Source organism: Heptranchias perlo, chromosome 13 (assembly GCF_035084215.1).
Source record: "Heptranchias perlo isolate sHepPer1 chromosome 13, sHepPer1.hap1, whole genome shotgun sequence".
NCBI lineage: Eukaryota > Metazoa > Chordata > Chondrichthyes > Hexanchiformes > Hexanchidae > Heptranchias > Heptranchias perlo.
The window spans coordinates 32105231-32125788 of NC_090337.1; the positions used below are offsets into that span (position 1 = coordinate 32105231).

The 20558-nt window shown below is 42.6% G+C and overlaps 1 long non-coding RNA gene across 1 annotated transcript; it reads right to left on the reverse strand.

The window, feature by feature from the left end:
* Positions 1 to 1450: 1450 nt before the first annotated feature.
* LOC137331477 (uncharacterized) lies at positions 1451 to 6991 on the reverse strand. The gene is made up of 2 exons (XR_010965492.1): positions 6827 to 6991; positions 1451 to 2447 (listed from the first exon to the last, which is right to left on the reverse strand). It is a non-coding gene; the product is annotated as an uncharacterized lncRNA (long non-coding RNA).
* Positions 6992 to 20558: the final 13567 nt, after the last annotated feature.

The window sequence follows — 20558 nt, forward strand, 5'->3', positions numbered from 1 at the left end:
GGAGCACCTCAAACTGACAACGTCAGGATGGGAAGCACAATGGATGTATCCCACTGTACATCTGAGGAGGAGGCACATCGCCATCCGCGGCAGGCATGTTGTGCAGTTCTGGGATCTGCAGCTGCACAAGACAGAGATGCGCCACAGGGAACTGGAGAAGAGCAGAGAGAGGACCAATGGAGGGGCTGACATCGCAGGTGGCACGACCCACGTGAGAGGGCCTACAGGCAGGGGCTGAAATTCCTGGACCTCTCTGAGGAACAGCACCTACGCAGGCTGAGATTGTGTCGGCAGGTGGTCGCAGACATTTGAAGGCTCCTTCATGAAGAGCTGCTCCTAACTAGACTTAATGACCACGCATTGCCCATCGCAGTCACCACTGCCCTCAATTTCTTCACTTCCGGATCGTTCCAGGGCGCCACCAGTGACACCTCCAGGGTGTCTCAGTCGTCTGCACATAAGTGTATATGAGAGGTGACAGATGGCTTGTTTGCCAGGGCATCTAACTACTTCAACTTCCCCCTTGATGACATCAGTCAGACTGAGAGGGCAGTGGGTTTCAACTCTCTGGCTGACTTACCATGGGTGCAAAGTGCAATTGATTGCACACACTTAGCAATCTGAGGACTTCCACATGAGCCACGATTGTTCATCAACCGAGAAGGATATCACTCCATCAGTGCACATTTGTGTGCAACCATCAATTTCTGCAGGTGTGTTCCAGATTACTTGACAGCAGTCACGATTCATTCATTTAACAAGAGTCCAACATCCCTGACCACTTCACACAGAAGACAGACTTAAGGGATGGCTCCTTGCAGACAAGGGATTTCCCCTGCAGATGTGGCTCATGACACCTGTGAGAAACCCCACCAACGAGGCACAGCAGTGATATAACCAGAGCCACATCACCATCAGGTCTCTCATTGAACAAGCCATAGGAATGTTGAAGATGCGCTTCAGGTACCTAGTTAAATCTGAGGGAGCCCTTCAGTACTCGCCAGTGAGGGTGTGCAGAATAATCGTCATGTGCTGCGTCCTGCACAATATCGCGCAGCAGAAAGGGTTACAGGTGGAGGAGGTCGAATCCGCTCATCAAGCATCCTCATCTGGTGGCAACATTGAAGAAGAGGAGGAGGAGGAAAATGAAGGTGGGGAATCCATCACCAGAGCAGCAGCGCACATTGCTGCCCGTGATGCCAGGGATTCCCTCATCTCTAACAGCATCTCATAATAAGATGAACAAATTGAAGACTTTGAAATACTCAGGCCGCCTGGAACACCCCCCACCTCCCACCCCACCGTCCGTTTGCACAAAACAGTCCTTCAATCACGCATACACCCATTGCACACGTGCCCCAATGGGTGGCATAATGTCTTGGCATTCATGATGAAGCACATGAAAGGGCGAATTCACAAAAGGGACTCAATAATGGCCATGACATGGCAGTGATGGTCATAATTATTAAATTTAATGTGCCATAAAAAAAATATATAAATTAACACCATGACAGCTTGTCCAATGCCCTTGTGCATACCCTTGGTGAATTACAATTGCTTAGCCTTTCTCTTTCTACCCCTTCTACGTGGTGCATCCCCTGTGGCTTCAGCTGAGGTAGTGGCAGGTTGCACAGATCTCTGCTTAGAGGCTCTCGGCCTACAACCTCTGGGCTTTGGAGTCCTTGAGGGCCTCGACAAAGACTGCTCCACCTGCACCTGTGTAGGGGCAGACTCTGCCATCGGGAGAGGAGGCAGTATTGCGGGTACTGGTTGAGGAGGGCGCAACAGGTGAAACATGGGAGTGCTTTGAGTGGAGTCCCCACTTCCCTGCCTCCTTTTGCCAATATCCCTTTCCCGGGCCAGTGCAATATCACTCCCACCATCCTGCTGGCCAGCAGGCTGGTGAGCAGATGTGCCACCTTCTAAGCCACGGCTAAAGTATCTGCCTGTTTGAGGCGACAGACATGTTGGCATCCAGAATCCGCGCGGCCGTTGCCGTGGCCTGCATGGACTCATTTGAGACCCGTGCTTGAGACTCAGTGGAGGCTACCATTCCCACGCTTATCTGCGCCACCAATCCACTAGCGATGGAGTTGGACTCCTGCATCCTCCCCACTATTGTGGAGAGTGTGCGTGGCACATCTTCCTCTTGACGGTGTGAAGGCCCTGGAAGACAACAGAAGCTGATATTCATCGGAAGATTGACAATCTTTCCACTGACCATACTGAAGTCTGGAACAGTTCAATCATTGATAAAATCAATTCAGTGAAAGATGTTAAAGTTCTGTCACCATCTGTGGGTTCCCAGTCTCTCCATCTCCGACGGAGAGGCATGCAATGGTGTGACTTATCTCCATGGCCTACTCCTCTGCATCTGTCAGTTGCACTGTTTGTGGTAGTCCGCCTCCAGTCCTCTCCCTCTCCCTTGCATTTTGCACTTTCTTCTCCTACAAGGGGAGAAAAAGCAGGCCTGTGAGTGACTGAAGGTGATGTATTCACTGAAGGTGATGTATTCACCCAATGGATGCATTGCATTTGGTGAGGCTCACAATGAAACAGATGCATCAGACGATGACTATCAGGATTGGGGTGAGTGGCAGTGGAGGGTAGATAAATGGGGAGGTGAGGAAGTGCATAGAAAGTGAAGGATAGCAGATGCTGAAACTTAAGTGGGTGGGAGGAGTGATGTGATGGAGTAGGCTTACCAACACAGTGTGAGGTGGGGTGTTGCATTTCACATGCTGTGAGCGAATCAGCAAATGTACCCACTTTTCCTGACCTGGTTAGGTCATTAAACTGCTTTCTGCACTGTAGCCAAGACTTGGGCACTGTGCTCCTGTTGCTCACCTCTCCTGCCACCTCCAGCTATGCCTTCTTGGTGGCAGAACCAGGACCCATCGCTTGGGTAAATTACCTCCCTCCTGCTTCTCACTGCGTCCAGCAGTACTTCCAGTGAAACATCAGTAAACCTGGGTGCAGCCTTTGCTATCCTGAACTCCCTTTCCCCTTTCTCCTTCAAAATCCATTCATGGACTGGCCCTTTAAATAGTGGGCTTTAAATCGCATTATTCGGGTGTGCAGTGGGCCTGCTGCACAGCTTGGAGATGCAAAACCCGGAAGCAAAGGTAATTGACTGCAATTGAGATACGATCGCAGATTTAAACGCACTCATTTTGCTTCCAGGTTCCCCACGCGCAAATCCACCCACCCACTGACTTCCCGCTGCCATGCTAAAATGATGGCACATGTCAGGCTTCACATGTACACTGACAACACCCAACTCTACCTCACCACCATCTCTCTTGACCCCCTACTGCCTCTGTGTTGTCAGCCGGCTTGTCCGATATCCAAAACTGGATGAGTTGCAATTCTCTCCAATTATACATTGTCTTCGACCCCTGCCACAAACTCGCCACTGATGCCATCCTCCTGTCTCAGGCTGAACCAGAATGTTCACAAACTTGCCATCCTATTTTACGCTGAACTGAGCTTCTGGTCCATATCCTTTCCATCACAAAGCCTGCCTACTTTCACCTCTGTAACATTGCTTGTCTCCACCCCTGCCTCAACCCTACTGCTGCTGAAGCCCTCATCCATGCTTTTGTTACTTCCAGACTTGACTATTCCAATGCTCTACTGACCAGCCTCCCAACTGCCACCCTCCATAAACAAGCTCATCCAAAACTCTGCTACTGTCTCCTGACCCACGCAAAGTCCGACTCACCCATCACTCTTGTGCTTGCTGACCTACATTGGCTCCCTGTCCACAAATTGCCTCAAATTTAACAATCTTATACTTGTGTTCAAATCCCTCCATGGCCTCACCCCTCCCTATCTCCGTAACCTCCTCCAGCGCTACAACCCAGCGAGAGCTCTGTGTTCCTCCAACTCTGGCCTTTTACGCATCTCTCACTCCCTTCATCACACCATTAGCCTTCAGCCGTTCAGGCCCTCTGGAATTCCCTCCCTAAACCTTTCTGCTTCTGTAACTCTCTCTCCTCTAAGATCCTCCTTAAAACCCACCTCTTTGACTGAGCTTTTAGTCACCCTTCCTAATATCTCCTCTTTGGCTCAGTATCATTTTTATGTCCGATTCGGCTCCTGCGAAGCAGCTTTGGGCATTTTCCTACATTAATGGTATTATATAAATGCAAGTTGTTGTTGTTCTTGCTGGCGTTGATCCAGCAATGTTTTGAGAGCCTGAAATGAGAGATGCAGTCTGTTCTCTTAGTATATTTAATTATAATTTCATTATAGGTATAAATCACAATTTAGGTTTTAAGAACATAGGAACAGGAGTAGAGCATTTAGCCCCTCGAGCCTATTCCGCCATTCAGTGAGATCATGGCTGATCTGTGACCTAACTCCACATATTCGCCTTAGCCCCATATCCCTCAATACCTTTTGGTTAACAAAAATCTATCAATCTCAGATTTAAAATTAACAATTGAGCTAGCGTCAACTGCCATTTGCGGAAGAGAGTTCCAAACTTCTACCACCCTTTGCGTGTTTTCTATCTTCACTCCTGAAAGTCCTGGCTCTAATTTTTCGGCTATGTCCCCTCGTCCTAGACTCCCTAACTAGTGGAAATAATTTCTCTTTATCTACCCTATCAGTTCCCCCTAATATCTTGAAAAATTTGATCAAATCACCCCTTAATCTTCTAAATTCCAGGGAATACAATCCATAGTTTGTATAATCTCTCATAATTTAACCCTTGGAGTCCAGATATCATTCTGGACTTCCAGCTATCACTCTGTGCTTCCTCCGAGGCCAATATATCCTTCCTAAGGTGCGGTGCCCAGTACTCCAGGTCTGGTCTAACCAGGGCTTTGTATAGCTATAGCATAACTTGTATCCCCTTGTATTCTATTCCTCTAGATATAAAGGCCATCATTCCATTAGCCTTTTTGATTATTTTCTGTACCTGTCCATGACATTTTAATGATCTATGTACATGGACCCCTAAGTCTTTTTGGACCTCCACTGTTTAGAGCTTTTCACCATTTAGAAAACACTCTGATCTATCCTTTTAAGGTCCAAAGTGAATCCATTTGCCACAGTTTTGCCCATTCACTTAATCATGCATCGTTAGGCTGTTAAGTAAATCTGGCTCAATACTCATTATTAAATCTAATATGGCCTGCCCCTTTATTGGTTCTAGGACATATTGTTGCAGAAAGCTGTCCTGAACACACTCAAGAAATTCGCTACCTTTCTGACATGTGCTCGTCAGCTTATCTAATCAATATGGAAGTTAAAATCCCCCATTAAAACCACTCTGCCTTTGCTACATGCTTGTCTAATCTCTGCATTTATACATTCTGCCACTTCACAGATGCTACCAGGGGGGCTATACACAACTCCCATTACAGATTTAAATCCTTTTCTATTTCTTAATTCTATCCATAAAGTCTCCACTGCCTGCTTACCTCTTGTTATATCCTCTCTTATCATTGAAGTAATTTCATGCTTAATCACTAAGTTCTAGTACTTTAGTAAAGATATAAAATTGCATTGAAGTGGTGATTTCTTTTGGTGATCATTTGTTCCATATTTGGATATTTATTATGGGCTGCCTTATTGGAACTCATAACTAAGAAATCACAACAAATGAAATGGATGTACATTTGGGATATCTGAAAGGGACGGCTAGTTTTGGAACCCCCTGGCGTAGTGCAGAGCTGGTTATACAGTTAAATAAAAAATCTTTTGGCTTGAATTTCTAAGGAATCAAAAGATTCTAATACTAGATTTACTTAGCATAACTTCACTAAGGGGAAAAAAATCCAATATTATACACGCTGCCTTTCCTACTGCCACTGTTATGTGATTACCTTGTTGAGATTTTGATACTGTTGCCTTTTCTGAACCAACTGCTGCAACCATTCAATGTCGCTTAAATTAAAATTATCAGTACTCAGTGGACCCAGGGTAGCAATTTACTTTTAATGCTCCTTATTTGATGGGTGAATCTATCAATGTAACTAGACAGTTCAGGAGGATTGCAACAGTCAGTGATGCTAACAAGTTGAAAAATAATGGCTGCCATGATGTACAGTGCTTTGTTAATAAGATAGGTCTTGTAAATGAGCACCTAGAGAGTCAGGAATCAGTAGCGAACATTAACATTATCTTTTTCATTACCCATCCACTGTTACTAACTAGCCCATTACCAGCAACATCACTTGCCAATGCCCCTTGAGAAATGACGTTTCTTCCTATTATTAGTTGTGTGTCACTGTGGCTTGTTTGTCAGTTTATAATTGTACCGAATTATTCTTTGTTCAATCTGTGTCTTCCTCCTCTTCATTATTATTTCACTCCTACTGCTAGCTGTTCTATGGTCAGAAACTGCTGCAACTTCCAATGCCAAATTGCTTTTTCTCAAACTGAAAAAACCTCCAAGAATAATATTCCCAGGCATTACAGTTAATGGCATAACGATTGGCTCCAAGTTCTGCCTCATTGCATTTTTCCTTGTCCGAATCACCAGAATTAGAACTATTTTTGTATTTTAATTTGGGAGTGAGAGAAGAAATTGGAACCAGTTTTATTGCCACTGATATTCAATTTCTAAAAATATTATCAATTTCTTACTTTTGAAAGAATACTGTCTTGACAGAAAAATATGTTCAGCGAGAAAGCTATTTTCGGCAATCTGATATGCTTTTATTAATAAAACATTAATACCTGTATAGAGTTTTTAACTCTTTACTCATTAGGGTACGAGAGGTCAGAATCAAGAGAGGCTGACATTTTTTTCTCGAAATAATTGGTTTTATTGACATTAAGACACAACAGTTTTACAGATAGAGATACTTACAACCTTAGCCGCTAGTACAACTTGAAACTCAGAATAATTAATTCTTCTGCTTCAGGAGACCGAGGGGTTAATTCTTCGTTGACATCTTCTTTGAACTGCTTCTTCTTCTTCTTCTACAAATCATTATAAAATGGCTGTTTTTATACTCTTTCTTCTGTCTGCAAAACAGCTTGCTGATGTGTATGACAGTTTCCCACAGTTCTCCAAGGTCCAACCAGACAGCTGTATCTCTAACCTTGGTTTTATCTCCCCATAAGTACAGCAAGTCTTGCCACAGCAATTTGTTCCCTTTTCAACAGTCTGAAGCAATAATAATAATCCATGGTACCTTTTGAATTTGGTCAAGCTTCCCAACATGCCTTTTGATTTTGGCCATGTTTAAGTTTCTAGTCCATTATTTTTGTTTTCTTTAAAAGCTGGTATAAAAAGTTCATATTGAAAAGTCCAAAATCCTTCACCTGACAAATGTTGTACTTTCACCATTGATTTATGTGTGGGAATGTGGTTCTATTCTGGTACTAGATATAATCAGTAAAGTTATTCACTGGGAGGCAGAAATAATAAAAATGCACAGGGTAGAAATGAGTCCATGCCTGAAGCAAGAGGCCCGAGGATCAATAACAATTGGGGTCCTAGGGCTTCATCTGCATATTCTGTTTGCGCCACCATAGGCAGCTTGCCCCGCAGGATACGTCAATTTCAGCTGCCTGCCTCGCAGGCAGTGGCCCTCAGGTAAGTCCCAGGAGAGGAGTAAGAGCGGGCTATGGGGGAGGGGGGACGGTGGGAGAGGGCGATGGAAGGTGTTTTTGAAAGCCGCTGAAGAATCTTGAGTCTGATGCCAACCCCACTCATCAGGTGACCAATTTGTCAAAGAGGTTCTTTAACAGGCGTTAGGCCCCCAATTGACATATTCAAAGGGCCTAACCCCTGTTTAGGCTTTCGCCTTTAAGGAGGCTTCTGAAAGTGATAAGAGATGCAACAAGGTGAATGTGTTTAGAAAGAAAGATTCAGAGTGAAAAGGTATGAACGCTGAGATTTCAGCTACCAGTGGTGGAGCAGAGTGAATGATGCACAGTAGACCAGAGTTGGAAGAACAGAGAGTGTGATCTGGGACCTTGGCCTAGAGAAACTTGCGGAGTTAAGGCGGAAAAAAAACATATAGGGATTTTTAAATAAGAAGAAAGATTTTGAGATCAAGGAGACGGGCCGGTAAAGTGCATTTCCATTAATGATTGAGCTGTGTAGCATAAAGTTGTATAGTTGAACATTTGAGTAGTTTTGTGTATGGATGAGTGCTTAATTGAGGTTTGTTTGGCCTGCAATAATTGTGCATTAGAAAATCCCACACTATGTGCAGTTACTTTGCTTCATAAATGTCACAAGCAGGTTTTTGATTTTAATCTTGCTATTAAAGGTATATTTTTAAATTAATATTTCATTCAATTTGTCCATGACAAATACATCAAAAGCAGGAGTCCTGCAAATTACCTATATGATTTCCTGGGTGCATAGGTACCACGCTTATTTGGATTAGTGCAGAGATTTCTGACCCTGTCACAGGCACAAATGGAAAGTTTGGAACTGAAAATTCAGCACTCTAGTTATTGCTCTCCCTACTAGAAAGCTAATCCTAGTTCAGTGGAGAGGACAGGTTGGTTGGAATCAGAGTGGAGAGGTGCCTTTGGCACCAGGCAGTGTGAATTGTCTCTCCTTATCTAAGATACAAGGAAACAGACCCTTGGAGCAGATTTTTGAAAGTGGTCCACATCAGTGATTTTCCTAAAAGAAAAAAAATGGATTGTTTTGCATGTTTCCAGACACCTAGGGGTAAATTTTGACTTAGTGCAACAGTGTAAAACGGGTGATAGCGAGTGGGCAGCCTGTTTTGCATCTCTCCTGATTGAAGTCATTGGAAATCAAAATCGGGAGAGATGTAAAACGGACTACTGACTCACTATCACCCATTTTACTCTATCATAAAAAGTCAAGATCTACCCCTTAGTTTCTAAATGTGATTTTGCTCGTCACTACAAAAGTTTGCTTCCATCATACCTGTTGTCAGCAGTGGGGAATGTTTGTAAAGGAAGGTGTGATTCATTTTTCCAGTGGTGACTTTGTGGGAAGTATTCATGCTTTGTGGTTTATTGGTGATGGTTTTGCTCGGAATGCTTCTCTACCTTGACGTATGAAAAAATGCATACTGACATACCCACTCCCCTGAGCTTAGCCGTAACCAGGGCTAGAAAGACAGAAATTGTGATGTTGTAGCAAGCCTGTTTTCTTGCACTATCACCAGGTACTATTGCAAAGGTGCTTCTGGGACAATTCAAAATTGGGGCTGTTGAACTTTACTATTGATAAACAAAAAATGTGAACTTTTGAAGGGTCAACTGAAACATATTTTATGTTGAAGCAATTCTTCTCTTGAAATACCTACTCTTTTTATAAAAAAAAGACCTGAGGGATTCTTTTTAATGGAGCAATCCAGCCATCACAAATCACAGTAGACATTTTAATGCAGGGTGTGAATCATTTATTGTTGAATTTCATATCACATCAGGGAGCATTGCTGTTTATTTAAAAAGTGAAAATAGGACACGTCAGCATATGGGACTTTTACAGAATGTGGTAACCACTTTACTAGACTATTATGTTGACCACAAAGACCTTAGCAAAGCACTAAGCTTTGCCTAATAAAAAGTTCTGTTTGAAGTTCATTTTTTTTTATTGTTTAACTTAATATTTAAAATAGTTATTTACTAGCTGCAGCTGTTGCATGTTTTCTTCATTCATGGAATGCGTAGCTGTGATTGTAAACCTATGTATGTGTTTCTCCCATCCCGGAAGTGATGGGAGAAACACATACATAGGTTTATGCTAGTGGAGAGATTATCAAACCAGTTTATTTTAGTGGAGAGATTATAAAAGTGACTGAAAATATTGTAGTGTGAACAGTGTAGGAAGGCCTTAATGAGGGAGTGGGTCAGGGCCCCCTTTGTTCAATTTTATTCATTTTGTTCATTTTTAACTTTTCTTGAAATTTATTCCCTGGTCGTAGACATTTGTAACTCTCTCCCCAAAATGGCTGTGGATGCTAAGACAATTGGAGCTTTCAAGACTGAGATAGATAGCTTTTTGTTAGGTAAGGGTACCGAGGGATATGGAGTAAAGACAGGAAAATTAAGTTGAGGTGCAGATCATCCATGATCTAATTGAATGGCAGAGCAGGCCCGAGGGGCTGCATAGCCTACTCATGTGCCTATGGATGGTGACTAATGATTGGTTGAAAGATTAAGATTTGTCAATTACCATAATTAATTCAGTCAAAATGTTTTTTTAATATTTATAAAACATCTTATGTTGTATACCCCAATGTTTTCCTATTTTTAAATAGAAATTTAGAAAAGCATTCATGTCGTGTCTTTCATATCCTCAAGATGTCCTAAAACACTTTACAACCAATAGCGTACTTTTGAGATGTAATCACTGTTGTAATGTGTGCAACCGTGGCAGCCAATTTGCATACAGCAAGGTCATAGAATCATAGAAAGGTTACTGCATGGAAGCAGGCCATTTGGTCCATTGAGTCCGCGCCAGCTCTATGTAAGAGGAATCCAGCTAATCCCACTCCGCTGCCCTGTCCCCGTAGCCCTGCAAACTTTTTTACCTTCACGTACTTACCTAGTTTCCTTTTGAAGGCCATGATTGAATCTGCCTCCACCACCCCTCAGGCAGTGCATTCCAGATCCTAACCACTCACTATGTAAAAACGTTTTTCCTCATGTCACCTTTGGTTCTTTTGCCATTCACCTTAAATCTATGCCCTCTGGTTCTTGACCCTTCTGCCAATGGGAACAGTTTCTCTTTTTCTACCCTGTCTAGACCCTTCATGATTTTGAATACCTCTATCAAATCTCCTTTCATCCTTCTCTGTCCCAAGAAGAACAACCCCAGCTTCTCCAGTCTATCCACGTAACTGAAGTCTCTCATCCCTGGAATCATTCTAGTAAATCTCTTCTGCACCCACTCTAAGGCCTTCACATCTTTCCTAAAGTGTGATGCCCAGAACTGGACACAATACTCCAGTTGTGACCGAACCAATGTTTTATAAAGGTTCATCATGACTTCCTTACTTTTGTATTCTATGCCTCTATTTATAAAGCCCAGGATCCCATATGCTTTTTTAACTGCTTTCTCAACCTGCCCTGCCACCTTCAACGATTTGTACAGATCTCTCTGTTCATATACCCCTTTTAGAATTGTGCCCCTCTAGTTTATATTGTGTCTCCTCATTCTTCCTACCGAAGTGTATCACTTCGCATTTTTCTGCGTTAAATTTCATCTGCCACATGTCCGCCCATACCACCAGTCTGTCTATATTTTCTTTAAGTCAATCACTATCCTTCTCACTGTTCATTACCCTTCCAAGTTTCGTGGCATCTGCAAATTTTAAAATAGTGTCCTGTACACCCAAGTCCAAGTCATTAATATATATCAAGAAAAGCAGTGGTCCCAGCACCGACCCCTGGGGAACACAACTGTACACCTCCCTCCAGTCCGAAAAACAACTGTTCACCACTACACTGTTTCCTGTCACTTAACAATTCTGTATCCATGTTGCTACTGGCCCCTTTATTCCATGGGCTGCAATCTTGATGACAAGCCTACCATGTGGTACTCTATCAAACATCTTTTGAATGTCCATATACACCACATCAACTGCATTGCCCTCATCAAAAAACTCTATCAGGTTAGTTAAATATGATTTGCCTTTAACAAATCTGTGCTGGCTTTCCCTCATGAATCCACACTCGTCCAAGTGACTGTTAATTCTACCCCACAAACAGTCATGAGATAAATGACCGTTGTAGAAATTCAGAAGTGACACCTAAATTGGTAGAATGGTTCATTATTTTAAACACAAGTGAGTTCTAATATATCTCAATATTTAAGCAGTAATTTACAGAGAAGCAAAACGATATTACCCTGTTCCTTCTCTGGGTAGAGCGCATAGTCCAGCTGGCTCCTTCTGGTGCGGCATTTCAACCTCTACAACTAGATGTTGGTTTGTCCTGCGTTTATGTACATCCCTTTTAGTCATCCAACCCCTGAGCCATGTAGTGGTTCACTCCTTTATGGCCATCCTGTTTGTTTAACTGCTGATCAATTTAACCTGTTGTTTTCTGCCTGGCATTTCAAAGGAACATGAGATGTCTTAAACACAGCCTGGAAGTTTGATGTGATCTCGGGGCCAGTCTATCCTCCAGTTTTTGTCCCTCCATTGCTCCGGCTAGTCTCTGATATTAACACATCTCAGAAGAACATGGAATAAAAACAGAAAATGCTGGAAAAGCTCAGCAAGTGAGGCAGCATCTGTGGAGAATGAAACAGAGTTAACGTTTCAGAAAGGTCTTTGACCTGAAGCATGAACTCTGTTTCTTTCTCCACAGATGCTGCCTGACTTGCTGAGTTTTTCCAGCATTTTCTGTTTTTATTTCAGATTTCCAGCATCTGCAGTATTTTGCTTTTGATTCAGAAGAATATGGGATGCCTTCCACACACAATGTGGAATGGGGCTGATTTGTCTGCTAGTTCCTGCTTTTCCATTGTCCCGGCTAACCTCCAATAATAGCATATCCTTATCTGACAATGACTTCAGGATGTGATTAACTTTTGACTTTTGCATGAGCAGTTTAGCAGTTTTTATGTTTAAATGTTATCACTTTGAATGATTCGCAATGCAGGATGGTTAACATGGCCAAACAAAAGATGTCCATTTTACTCCTATCCCCAATAATCTTACACCACACAATCTGTTTTAGTGGAGTTGTTTGAGGGATAAATGTTGACCAAGACATTGGGAGAACTCCCCTGGTCATTTTCGAAAAGTGCCATGGGATCTTGTATGTCCAGCTGAGCAGGTAGACGGAGCCTTGGTTTAATGTCTCATCTGAAAGACGGCATCTCTGACAGTGCAGCACTCCCTCGGTACTGTACTGAAGTGTCAACCTGGTTTATGTGCTCAAGTTTGGAGTAGGACTTGCACCCACGACCTTCTGACTCAGATGAGAGAACTTGCAAGGAACCAAGGCTGACACTAACTCATTTTATAAATATTGATAAGATTTTTCAGGAATTAGTTAATAGCTGAACCATTTTGTTGTCTACAAGGCATTGCAGCAACAAGAATGTTGATCTCTTCACTCACTACTCCTTCAGTTATTACTTTTCAAATTGTAAAGTACTATTACTGGAATTGTGACTTCACTTTTTATTCACACTGTAACCTTGAATTATTTTGGAATTTCATAAATTGTAGCTAAAAACATTGGATATAGTATTTTCATGGAATGTCCTTATTGGGGGTCAATATAATTGATTCAATTATTGTTCAAAATTAAATTAATGACTAAGAAGATTAGATGTAGAGCATTAATAGCATATTCAAATACCATTACATTCCGAATACTGAAAAAGCACAGCCAATTGAATGACTGAATGATATGATTTGAAAACCGTGAATTGCTACATCTTGTGAAGGTAAAACTAGTTCTGTTCCCAATTCTCCCAGGGATTGCTAGCTCTTTCACAGAGATAAGTGCTCCTGAAAAATTCTGATGCATGGAAAAGCTGTATTCTGCTTCAGAAACCTGGGGAATTTAATTCCCAAACTATTAGTCTTGTTACTTTCTATATTTAATTTCTTTGATGTCTAACAGAAGTGTGATTTGACAGTACTAGAAAGTGGCAAACTTTTTTTCAATTTTCCATTGGAAGGCAGTACTGATCCCTATTTGGATTAATATAATTTGGGTTTGTCACTGTGCTGGACACCAAAGAAAACTGAAGTTGGCCATTTAACTCTGCGCATTGGCCTGTAAATTAAATATTTCATCTATTTCTGCATTGTAGATTTCCCAATCAAATGCAAAGCATAGCAAATTGTAATCATACTTATACAAAGTGAAGAAATATTGGAAGATAAAGGTTGCTTTACATGAGGTCCTAGGAGGATATTTTGACTTTTTAATTTGCTTCCCATTTTCTCAGAATTATGCTTTACACAATTAACTCCACAGAAAAATTGTGAATATTTAATTTATAAATTTAGCCGATGAACAGCACAACAATGGGTAACACCCCCTGAATAGGATTTCCTTATGACAAGCACTTTCTATATCGGAGATTCCTTTACAAATTTGGTTAGTTATTAGAACATGTAGCATGAAAGTCTTACCAATATACATCCCCGCATCTGAAGGAGAAGCTCGTGGACTACATCAACATGGGGTCACATAGAAATTTGTGATCGACTGATCTGCCTTCCGAGCTGAACGAGGTTGCATGGAAGGGAACACCTTTGAAGTGAACATACTATTTGGGAGGCAGTGGGTGGGAAAGAGATGTAAAGTCAGTTCTCAGCACTACTTCATCTTAGTAAAGAGATAAAAGTGGATTGAATTTACTTCTAAAGGGTTCCTTGGAGTTCTGCCATCTATTTTAGTGCTGCAGTCTGCAACTCTGAATTGACAGTCAGCATATCTGAAAAAGACATTAGCTGGCAAACTAGCATTTTAGTATCAATATTCCCAGTGTAAGATGAGTTGGGTGGAATGATGAAGTGTTTTACAAGCTGGTTTTCTACATTAAAGGCGCTGTATGCATGTTGTTGTTTGAACCCTGGTTTAATGTAACTGTTACTCGTTAGTGAAGTAAAATCTGTGACCAGCCAAACTGAAATTCCCATTAACTCTACGACATCTCTGTTTCAGCGGATAACTTAACTCCATAGTAGAACTTCCTGGCCTGGAAATAAGGCCATGGCTGGCAGAGTGGTACTTATGCTCGTCGAAATCGAGGGAGGCTGACCCCGGCAGAAATTCCAGGGTCAGCTAATTTAAATAATGCTAGTGAGACAAGAGCAGGAGCCCCACCAAAAGGAGCCAGATATGCCAGGGAAAAGCAGAAAATTCACGAAGGTGGTGAAAAAAGGACGCACTTCCATATTTAAGAGTTCTGTGCAGATAAAGAGATGAACAGACTTTTGGAAGGGTGACTGAAATGGATGGAGCTAAAGAAGAAAAAAGGAACAATTCTAGCACAAATTTGCACAAAGATGCTGCCTCACATGCTGAGACTAAAGAAGAAAAAAGGCAAGGTTCTAGCACAAATTTGAGAACAAAGGGATGTGATTGTTGGAAAACCAAGAAAGAAGCAATGGCATGAAGCAGCACAGGCCATGTGGAAGGAAATGGTTATGCCTGTAAGTAGGACCTCCATAACCTGTCCTGTATCCGTCCCAGGACTTGGGAGCCCTGAGAATGGCCACCTCCATCCCTAGGGGCTCATATTATTTTGCAGCAGGTCAGGCCCTCAGGTGGCATGTAAAAGAAGTGTTAGAATAGGCCGCAGAAAAACTCGCATGATCACAAAGGGTATGATGATGACAAAACCAAATGATGTTTTTGTAAATTGTTGTAATTGTGTCACTTGAATATTTGATTTAAGTGCTGCTTGGTGTTTGGTTCTCTTGTATGACAATGGGGAAGAGGTAATATGCAGATGTTATAGCTCAGGATTAGAATGTGAAGGCTAACTGTGAGGAGCAAGGTTTCTAAATAGACCATAGAGAGCTTGGTGAGAGGAGGCAGAACTTTGATGGGCTGAGAGTTCCAAATAATCGAGCTAGATTCAGCTTTGCCAAATGAGTCTGATACTCAGGCATTTGGCAATTGTGGCCACTGCACCTGCTTCCTGTTCTTCATGGGCTGGTTCCACAGCATCAGCGGTGTCATCATCAGGTTCTCTGGCATCTTCTGGGATATCTGCCCTCAGTCATTTCCTGAATGTAAAGTTGTGAAACACACAATATGCTACCACAATTCATGAGATGCTGCTGGGTGCACACTGCAAGCTACCCCTTCACCTACCCAGTCACCAGAAATTTCCTTTAAGCCTCCTAATGGCTTGCTCAATTCTTAACCTTATCTTCGTGTGTGCATCAGTGCAGCACTGGTGGCCCTACAAAGAAGCATCATAAGTCATGGGAGCAGGCGTATCCCTTGTCACTCAACAGCCATCCTTGCCCTTGCTTCTGCTGTTGAAATAGAGCTGAGACACTGGACTGATGAAGCATAAAACCTTCCTACCTTCCTCTCTCCACAAAGGCTGCCTGACCTGCTGAGCATCTGCAGTATTTTGGTTTTTATAACAACATCATGACCATTCCCAATATCTCATGAATTCACATGCAAAAGCTATGCCTGTGATCAGAAATGAGCTTCACATTTCAGGAATGAAAGCCTTTGCAGTTCATATAGATATGGGGGTTTATATGTGGGGTACACAATGCCACACATGTTCAATCAATAGCCCTGATAATCCTGGGGAATCTGGCAATGCCGAGAAATTCAGTCGTCCCTGTGGAAGCACTGTCAAATTGTATATAATGTGCTTCCTTGGCAAAGAGGGCATTGGTAACTTGCCTTGTATGGGTCTCAGGCTCTACCGAGAAGCAACGGGGCAGACAGGAGGGAAATTGCTGGAGACCTGGGTCTTGCCTCAACCCCCCGCTGCCTTTTGCATGCAGTCTCTGCCAAAACCTACAAGGCAGCTAATTTTCCCATCTTCAGGGCACTTCTGCCCCTTTAAAAGACCAGCCGTCTCTTGTGGAGTGGCAGCTGCATTCCTGTTGCAGGACCAACAGGATAATTAACTGAGCCCTTTCATTAAGGTGGCCAAGGAGCCCGACTGACTCATGTGGGTGCCTCATTTACATGTCAATTGGGTCCTATAATGTCATTACGAGCCCAATAGCATTTTAATGGCCTATGGAGCAGGAAAGAAGAGGAGGCCTTCTAAGTTAAATCAAAAACTTTTCTTAGTGGAAAGTAGGATCTCCATAAGGAAAGTCTGGGCCGCTGTTGCGCTGGACTCCCCTCCCCTTCCTACCCACAGAACAGCCCCCCATCCCTGTGACTTACCTTGATGCTGGCGGACGGCCACTTGGCCCCATGATTCTGACCTGTCCGAAGCCGACCAGTCGCTTTTTTCCATCCTTTTCAGGCAGGCAACTGGCCAATGAGATGCAAATGAGGCGTGGGAGTTAAAATAGCTTAGAGCTCAAACTGAGGACACTCATCCTGTCCCCTGCCTGCCGAAAACCTGCTTGTGTTAAAACCCCTCCCAAAGAATCTAATAATTATAGAAAGGAAAATCAAAAGACATGTGGCAAACATTTATTTGTTATTCATCTGATACAATTCACAATCAGTTACAAAACCCACAAATGACTTAGAAACTGGTACAAACATTGCAGGTTACTTATATTTGTCAACTCTAAGATGTTGTGATGAGAGTTAAAACCATAAAGACTGTGTAATCTTCATGATATTACTGTTCTATTATCATAACAATTTCCAGTAACTCCTTCAGTAGCCTTTTCCTTCCTTTTTCCCTGTTTGTTTCACTGATTAAGTCCTTTCTCAAAACCACCCTCTGGAACAAGAGCAATATTTTTCAATGGGAGGTGCCTTTGAGACACTGTTAATCTTGATTATTACTGGTTATTAATTAGCAGCTGACTGAACTTTCTTAGCAATCTTCCTGTTGGTTCCATATTTCCATGCTGACCTTTGAGCTTCCTGTCACGAAGACCTTCTTTCTCATCCCCTGTCTCTTATTATATATTCAATCAGGTAGTAATGTCATGGTGGCTGCACAGGAATTTCAAAATGAGTCATTGTAAAAATATATTTTTCCACATGTTCAAGCATTATTAATGCCAGCTGTAATTGTTCACTCTAATAATATGTTTCATATGACCATGGAAAGAAGACAATGTGAATCAATGAATCATTTTTTTTAAAGTAATGTTTCTGAACTAAAACTTGATAACTGTGGTATTGTTTTTATATATCCTCTTAAAGGACACTGTCATCCCGGTGAATTGGTGGTGAGGCAAGTGATAAGAACAACAAAAAGCACAGACATGCCTGTATCATGGGAAGATGCAGCCCTGGTCTTGTTCACATCACAATTTTGAAGCTCTTCTGTTGTTATCTGTAGTGACGCTAGCATTTAGTCTGAAAGTGGATTGTGAGTCTGCCACGAAACAACAGAATCTTAATGTAAAAGCTTTTATCTGAAGATCATACTATTTAAACTTTTCAAAGCGTTTCAATGGTGGACTTGTTGGATACTGCTGAATAGTTTGTTTACTTTTTTGTTCAAAACCGTAAGTTTCTGTCAGACATACCCCTTAAAGTGGCAATGTACCATAATTCTAAATATATCCTTGGTTAAAAAGCAGTTTTCCATTTTGGTCAGTGTTTCTTTGAGTTCAAATGAGTAATTTATCAGAGTAGAAACTGCATCCAGACCATCTGTATTTTGTATATCAGAGTGCAGTCAAACAAAGACATGTAGTAATGATGTAATTGCGGACAGAATTTGTTTTGTACTATCATTTCCTGCTCTGGAAATTCCTTTATACTTTTGGTTGGCTATAAAAGCTTGCAACATGAAATTCTCACCAATACTTATATCATTCCAGCTACAGAAGAAGCTAACAGATTAACTTGTTTTCAAAGAAGTGAACTGAATGCAACTTCTTATCCCAACATCATTATACAGTTAGAGATAAATCTAAATTTCTCATGATACTGACTATTCAGCTCCCTGTGAGTATAATTACAGTTTTTTTTTCCTATTTAACATCTTTGTTACAGATTCAAGATGAGAACCAGGATGACAGTAATAGGACTCTAGCAAAAACACAGTATACTAACTTTTGGAGTCTTACAGAAAGCATATCATAGAAAAAATGTTTTGTATTTAATAGTGATCCATAATAATAATCCAATTACATATTAAATACCTCTTTCCAAAATGATGTGATCTATTGTATGCAAGTCATTCCCAAGTTTCCATCCTATTGATCATAAATATAATTCTCAAATTTAGGGGAATTTCTGGACAGAAAAATGAATCATAAGAATATAAGAAACTATAAAAAAGTTTATTTGTCATCAAGCTTGTTTCTGCTGCAATCTATGTACAATCTACTCTGTTATGGTTTTCACCCACATATCAATGACCCTCACTCAAACTATCCACCCTTTTACTGATAATCCAATCTACATTTGTCAACGTCGTTCAAATCCAATGTCCCCTCTTCCTCTCCATCTCCCTTCCTTCCTTTAAGACCCTCCTTAAAATTCACCCCTTTGATCAAGCTTTTGGTCACCCCTCTCCCCCAGAACCATGATAGGGTCCCCCTTGTCCTCACCTTCCACCCCACCAGCCTCCACATTCAATGTATCATCCTCCACCATTTTCGCCACCTCCAGCACGATCCCACTACCAAACACATCTTCCCCTCCCCTCCCCTTTCAGCATTCCGAAGGGACCGCTCCCTCCACGACACCCTGGTCCACTCTTCCATCACCCCCAACGCCCGCCCTCCTCTCCACGGCACCTTCCCATGCGAGCACAGGAGACGCAACACCTGCTCTTTCTCCTCCTCCCTTCCAACCATCCAGGGCCTTAAACACTCCTTCCAGGTGAAACAGCGGTTTACTTGTACTTCTTTCAATATAGTATGCTGTATTCACTGCTCACAATGCGGTCTTCTCTACATTGGGGAGACCAAATGCAGATTGGGTGATTGCTTTGCTGAACACCTCCGCTCAGTCTGCAAGTGTGACCCTGACCTGCTGGTCACTTGCCATTTTAATTTCCTGTCCCACTTACGCTGTTCCAATGAAGCGCAACAGAAGCTTGAGAAACAGCACCTCATCTTTCGTTTAGGCACTTTGCAACCTTCCGGACTCAACACTGATTTCAATCACTTCAGACCATAACCACTCCTCCCATTTTTTTCTTTTTTTTGGACTGCAGCTGCTGGTTATGTTTCTGCTATTGTCATTTACAGCTCCTCTAGACCAAACTTTTTTTTCTTAACCTGTCCCATTACCACCCTCCTTGCCTTGCATCATCATCCCTTTTGTCATTTAATCTCTCTTGCCCTCCACCCTATCACAGACCTTCCCTTTTGTTCCTTCCTCCCCTCCCTCCCTCCCTCCCACCAACCCCCTCCCTGTCCCTGGCTCTGTACTTGCTCAAAAATTTTAACTCTTTAACATCCTCCAGTTCTGACAAAAGGCCTTCGATCTGAAATGTTGGGCCCGATTTTAGCAGGGATGCGGGTTCTCGGCGGATGGGCAAGCACGCCCGGTGAAATTAGTGGGTTTCCCGCGCGATCGTAGCAGGCAACCCACTAATTGGATTCACTTACCTGCTCCTCCGGGTTCCCCGCTGCTGATCTGCGCATCGGGCGGGCTGCGCATGCGCAGTAAGATCTGTCAGCTGGAGGCGCTCTATTTAAAGGGGCAGTCCTCCACTGACAGATGCTGCAACCAATAGCAAAGATGACTGCATGGAGCAGCCCAGGGGGAAGGCTGCTCCCAGTTTAATGATGCCTCACCCCAGGTATCAATACATGGGGTGAGGAGGAGAGGGAGGACAGAGATCTTCCACCCGGCGGGCGGGAGGAAACGGCCTGCCTCCGCCACCAGGAAGGCCTGGCTCGAGGTGGCAGAGGGGGTCACCTGCGCCACCAACATATCGCCCACCTGCACACAGTGCAGTAGGCGGTCCAGTGACCTCAGTAGGTCAGCCAAAGTGAGTACACGTAGTCTTTCCTCTACACTCCATCTGCCACATCACTGCC